Source organism: Triticum aestivum, chromosome 7A (assembly GCF_018294505.1).
Source record: "Triticum aestivum cultivar Chinese Spring chromosome 7A, IWGSC CS RefSeq v2.1, whole genome shotgun sequence".
Classification (NCBI taxonomy): Eukaryota; Viridiplantae; Streptophyta; class Magnoliopsida; order Poales; family Poaceae; genus Triticum; species Triticum aestivum.
This window is the reverse complement of record NC_057812.1, coordinates 52,705,695-52,712,850: the sequence shown is the minus strand read 5'-3', so window position 1 is coordinate 52,712,850 and position 7,156 is coordinate 52,705,695. Positions and strand designations below refer to the sequence as shown.

Genomic DNA, 7,156 nt, shown 5'->3' with positions numbered 1-7,156 from the left:
CGACGGGGCAGAGGAGAAAGAAACAGAGGGAGAGATGAGAAACTGAATTTTTTTGAAGTGTTTTCTTATATAGAACCCACCTTTAGTACCGGTTGGAGCCACCAACCGGTACTAAATGTCTGTTTTGGCCAGGCGAAGCGGCGGGAATCGCACCCTCTTTAGTACCGGGTCGTGGCGCCAACCGGTCCTAAAGCCCCCCCCCCCTTTAGTACCGGTTGGAGCCACGACCCGATACTAAAGGGTGTGCACATTCTTCTTACAATTAGCCAAATATATACTGTCGGTATCATCGAAATAATGCGTGCATGCGCGGTATCCCTTGTTTGTTTGTCCTGAAAGGTTACTGAGAGCAGGCCAATCATTGATCGTCACGAACAGCAACGCCTTTAGGTCAAATTCTTCCCCATGTGCTCATCCCACGCACGTACACCTGTTCCATTCCACAACCGTAAGAGTTCTTCAACTAATGGCCAGAGGTACACATCAATATCGTTGGCGGGTTGCTTCGGGCCTTGGATGAGCACTGGCATCATAATGAACTTCCGCTTCATGCACAAGCAAGGAGGAAGGTTATACAAACATAGAGTCACAGGCGAGGTGCTATGGTGGCTGCTCTGCTCCCCAAAAGGATTAATGTCATCTCCGCTTAGACCAAACCACGCGTTCCTTGCCTTTTCTCCACTGCGACCCGTCAGCGGGTACTCTCAATTTTCTGTCTTTCTTACGGTCTTGTCTGTGCCATCGCATCTCCTTGGCATGCTCTTTGTTTTGGAACAAACGTTTCAACCGTGGTATTATAGGAGCATACCACATCACCTTGGCAGGAATCTTCTTCCTGGGGCGCTCGCCCTCGACATCACCAGGGTCATCGCAGCTGATCTTATAGCGCAATGCACCGCATACCGGGCAAGCGTTCAAATCCTCGTACTCACCGCGGTAGAGGATGCAATCATTAGGGCATACATGTATCTTCTGCACCTCTAACCCTAGAGGGCAGACAACCTTCTTTGCTTCGTACGTACTATTGGGCAATTCGTTGTTCTTTGGAAGCATATTCTTTATCATTACCAGCAACTTTCCAAATCCCTTGTCAGATACACCATTCTCTTCCTTCCATTGCAGCAATTCCAGTGTGGTGCCCAGCTTTTTCTTGTCACCTACGCAATTCGGGTACAACAATTTTTTGTGATCCTCTAACATGCGCTGCAACTTCTTCTTCTCCAAATCACTTGCACAGTTTATCTTTGCATCGGCAATGGCCCGACCTAGATCATCAACAGGCTCATCCGATGCCTCTTCTTCAGCTTCTTCCCGCATTGCCGGCTCAGCTTCTTCCCGCATTACCAGCTCAACTTCTTCCCTCATTGTTGTATCATCGTATTCAGGGAACCCATGGCCAGGATAGCTGTCGTCGTCCTCTTCTTCCTCATTGTCTTCCATCATAACTTCTCTTTCTCCATGCTTGGTCCAAACATTATAGTGGGGCATGAAACCGGACTCAAACAGGTGGACGTGAATGGTTCTTGACGTAGAGTAATTGTGACCATTCTTATAGCCAACACATCGACAAGGCATAAAACCATCTGCCCGCTTGTTTGCCTCAGTCGCAAGCAGAAAAGTATGCACGCCATTAATGAACTCGGGAGAGCATCGGTCATCGTACATCCATTGCCGGCTCATCTTCAATACACAACACCGAAAACACCAAATTAATACAATACATAAAGTTCATACATAAAGTTCATACAACACTTAAATGCAACAAACAAATAACTCTCTAGCTAAAGAATTTAAATGCAACAACAAATGCGATCAAGATCGCAACTAAGCTAACAATTGATCCAAAAGCATAATGATACCAAGCCTCACTATGAATGGCATATTTTCTAATCTTTCTAATCTTCAAGCGCATTTTCTCCATCTTAATCTTGTGATCATCGACGACATCGGCAACATGCAACTCCAATTCCATCTTCTCCCCCTCAATTCTTTTCAATTTTTCTTTCAAATCCTCGTTTTCTCTTTCAACTAAATTTAACCTGTCGGCAATAGGGTCGGTTGGAATTTCCGGTTCAACTACCTCGTACATACAAATATCTATGTCAGCTTGATGTGCATAATTTGTCATAAAAACGAAATGCAACAAATAGTTTTAAAAGAGAATATACCACATCCGAATCATAACAAGGACGAGGGCCGACGGGGACGGATATCAAAACCATGGCACTATGTATAACAAACAACGTACGGGTAAGATAATTATACGAGTAACTATATATCCAAATCACACAAACATCAATTTTTTATATAAAATTTCATGAACAAGAGGCTCACCACAAGGTGGTGCCGGCGACGGGACGGTGCGGGCGATCGATGGTGGTTACGACGGAGATTTAGAAGTCACTAAGTAAACCACACCTACATATGCAAACTAAGTGTTATTTTGACCTCAGTTTGCATATAAATAAAATACTACCACATATAATTCCTCCCAAATTACTAAAACCCACAATTAATCACTATATAAACCAATGCAAGAGCTAATCTAGCAATGAGAGATGAAAGGATAAAGTTGCTAACCTTTGTGATCATTTGAATGGATGGGGGCCTGCAAATCTTGACAAATTTGGGGCAAATTTTGTGATGAACTCGAGAGGAAGAAGGGAAGAATAGAGGAGAGGGAGAGAGGAAAGGGGGGGCGAATAGAGTGCTGGTGGACGAAGAGTTTATATAGGACGACCTTTAGTACCGGTTCGTGGCACGAACCGGTACTAAAGGTGCTGGAGGGGCCCCACTCTGACAACATCCTACCACCACTCTCATTAGTACTGGTTCGTGACACGAACTGGTGCTAAAGGTTCGCCACGAACCGGTACTAAAGATCTCCTCCCGCCTAGCCGTTGGAACCGGCACTAATGGACACATTAGTGCCGGTTCTATTACAAACCGGGACTAATGAGTCTCACATTTGACCCTTTTTCTACTAGTGAATATGAGTTGCAAGAAAATTTACTACGTGCATTAAAGGCAACTTTCGACTAGAACTATCCCTGTAATAAAGAAAATCTATACCCTTTTTGTTATTGTAAACAGAGAAGTAGCAAATATAAACTGTCCGTAGTCACGTCGATTTGTGATAAAAATATAGTTCAGAAAACCAAAAAATATTCTATTCGGTGACTTTCCAGTATAAGCCCTCAAAATTGTTTTAGTTCTGTAATCAAGCCCAGAAAGTCCAAATTTTGTGCGATGACAAATTTGTGTCGGTGTGGGAACTTAGTTCAAATAAGAGATAAAAATTAACTGACATTGAACACATAGATGTTCAAATAATTAAGAGATCCAAACATGTCATTGCATGTTTATACTTTATTCTTCATGCTGACTGATATAATGGGGTTGTTTTTATACACAAAGTATATGCCAAACGTTTAAGGTAAGAAAAGTTCTCCCGAAACAGAAAAAGGATGCTAGATGCTCCCTGTGTCTCAAAATGTAAGACGTTTTTTGACACTATGATAATGTCAGAAAACGTCTTAAATTTTGAGAGAGAGGGAGTAGTAAATAGTTGTTAAGCATCTTACTATGATTTAGATAGCAATCCTACTTAGCTCAAACCAATGTTTATATCATAGATATATTATTCAAAGGGTCAAAAAACGTCTTACATTTTGAGACACAGGGAGTAGTAAATAGTTGTTAAGCGTCTTACTATAATTTAGATGCCAATCCTACTTAGCTCAAATCAATGTTTATTCATAGATATATTATTCAAAGGGGTCTGGTTAGGTATTTTCAGTAGAAAATGCTGGATCTAACAAACCAAATAATAGAAGGTTTCAGATAAGCAAAGTTTAAGTTGAAGGGTTCTGTTGCACATAATTGATCATTTGAGGGGACAAAAGTGCAATTTGAGGTCTAGGTTGCACAAAGTAAAATGGTTGACGCGCTTATATTGCAAATTTCCATACTATTATTTCCTATCATTATTATTTACTAGAAAGGCAAACACGTTTTAAATTTTGAATAACTAATAATGTACTACCTCTGTAACTTAATATAAGACGTTTTTGCAGGTGAACTGCAAAACGTCTTATATTTAGTTATAGAGGTAGTGCATATTAAGCTCCTGCTTTGTTGAAGGCAAGGGCTTTATTTAATCCTAATAGTTTTGAAACTAAACATATTGATGTTTCCCAAAAAATGTGTTGATCGTACTTGATATATATAATAAAAATGTATTTGTGTTCATTGTGTTTAATATACTAATATATTTAGAAACTTAAATTACCTCATCAAATGCCTCAAAAATTTCAGTGGTACAGACTACTGTCCTTCCTGTTTCACAAATATTTTTGACTGCACAAATAACAATGGCTGCTGACCTTGTATCTAAACATGTTGTTGGTTCATCCATTAGTATGATTGATGGGTTTGAAACAAGCTCGACTGCAATCGTTAGCCTCTTTCTCTGCTCCATAGACAATCCATTTTTCTGTGGTGACCCCACTAAGAAATCTTTTATTTGATCTAGTTCAACAGTTTCAAGGATTTCAGCAACAAATTTCTACGAGAGGAACAAGAAGAATATTGTTAGTTTCTTAGGTAAGCCTCTTATTTATCGATCTAGTGCTATGCTTATTAAATTCGATATATCTCTGAGACTGATGACATACAGATCTTGTTTGTTCGTCGACATGAGAAGGCAGACGAAGCCACGCAGAATAAGTTACAGACTCTTCAACTGTAAGCTGTGGGGAATGTATGTCGACTTGTTCATAGTAGCCCAAGATTCTGACAAATGTTTCCTGCACCTTGGGATATCCACATATTCTTATGTCCCCTACAATATAACATCATGTTTTCCTTCCTGCTAATACATCTAGTAGAGTTGTCTTCCCATCTCCATTAACACCCATTAGTGCAGAAAGAACACCGGTACGTAAAGCACCAGTTATGTTATTAGTCGAAGTCTTCTTGTTGGATAGCCTTGTTTAAACATTTCCTACAAGAGAGTACATTTCTTACATACCTTCATCATCAAATATGAACAAGAAATATATAAAACTATAAAAAAACATGCATAGGCACTAGTGCAGAACCGGGCAATAGCACCGGTTCGTAAGGCCCTTTAGTGTCGGTTCGGTAACCGGCACTAAATTGTAGGCACTAAAGCCCCCCCCCTTTAGTACCGGTTCAGCATGAACCGGTGCTAAAGGGCAACCACGTGGCACGAGCCAGCTCCGTGGGCGCGTAGGACATTAGTACCGGTTCGTAACACCAAGCGGTACTAAATGTTTGGGTGTGTTTTGGTTTTATTTTTAATTTTTACTTTAATTTTCTGTTTTCAATTTAATTTAGTGATTGTTTTACATTATAATGAGTTGTTAAATCATTAGGTGAATGTACCGCAGATTAGTTTGACTGGATGCGTGGATCCTAGCTAAGTCATCAAGTATATGTCATATCCATATTATATATACTTGATCACCTACTTAAGTGATCGAGGTAATATGGATATGGCATACACTTGATCACTTAGCTAGAATCCATCCAGTTGAAACTAATATGCAGTTTCTTTCATAAATGATGTAATAACTGATCATCATCATTATCATATTAATATAAAAACTCTTGCATCATATAATAGCAAAGATATCATCGAGTTCAACATGGTAATGATATTATAAGCGTTCATAAGACCACAAAAGCAAATCACTCTTTGAGATTAAGTTCAGGACGAAGAACACAGACATGAGAGGACAAGTACTAAGAGCATGAAATAGCTAATTAATCACTCCTGCTGCTCTCTCTCAGATAAAATAGCATAGAACATGTATAGCTTTGCTGATTCATCATATTGGAGCATGCAGATGAACCTGTCTCCTAATCGTGGGTTGTGCTTCTGATTGCTGCCCCCTAGTACTTCTCTGTGATTGTTCACAATTTTGCTCCAGTCTTTTACTATTAAGCATTCCTCGCCATTAGAAATCCTGAATGCACTAAAATGCATTGTAGGATATATTGGCCGTAAGCTAACAATATTCATGGTACCTTTAGTCTCGATCCAATCAGGCACAACATTCATCGGGAGTCCCTGTTGAAGAACATCGTATAGTAACATACTTAGCAATGAAGTTTAGCTTAAAAATAATGTATGCAAAAGATGCACTGAGGAGAAATAGTAGAAATCTTACCATCTTTCCTAAATATATGTGGCCGTAGTTCAGTACGAACACTATTGGTCGCATGTTTTGAGTACTAACATTTCTAAGTGCAGGAAAGAAATTTGTCTTGACAACATCAAGATCCTCAAGCCATGAAACATAATGACTTGTCCCCTCGCAGTTTAGTTCAGCCCCGGGACAGTGGACGGTCCTGTCTACCAAGCGCCGGACATGTTTGCTTGATTGGAAGTAAGCTGTCAATATAAATTGAGATTTATTAATTATTCAACTGGTTCAAATAATCTCATATCAAAGACATAAATATGGTTGACAAAATCACATAATGGTAGAACTGGAGGTGTCTGCACATCGACCCAGATGTCTCTATTACCTTCAATATCATCTTTCGGACGAATATCAAATGTGATAACCATATCAGGCTCAAATGCATAAGCCTTGCATAGTGCTTGCCAAGTTTTGCAATCAAAATAGGTGTATGTGTCTGCATTGTATAATTTGACGTTGAAGGTATAACCATGCTCGGTCTTCAAGTCATGCTTAATTACGAAAAAAGACTTGTCGTTGTGACTTACTGTATCCACTTTGAAGTTCTCATCCAGCTTGATGATGAAGCGTCTATCATCAATTAGAAAATTTCTGCCGCACAGGCCACGCTGGTCTTTGCAGTATTCGCACATAATCAAATCGTGTTCGTCGTCAGACATTCCTGTGTTCATAGGTGAAACATTAAACACTTATTAGTTCTATTAATTCAACTAATTCTGTTAATTCAACTAGTTCAACTAGTTCAACTAATTAATTGAACTAATTCAACTAAGCACTTACTAAAAATATACCTAACTAATTGAACTAATTCAACTAAGTAGTTCAACTAATTAATTCAACTAATTCAACTAAGCACTTACTAAAAATATCTTATTAGTTCTATTAATTCAACTAATTCTGTTAATTCAACTAGTTCAACTAGT

The 7,156-nt window shown here is 39.2% G+C and overlaps 1 pseudogene; it reads right to left on the bottom strand.

The window, feature by feature from the left end:
- Positions 1–7,156, bottom strand: part of LOC123152986 (ABC transporter G family member 50-like) — a 45,519-nt pseudogene that overhangs the window by 9,155 nt on the left and 29,208 nt on the right.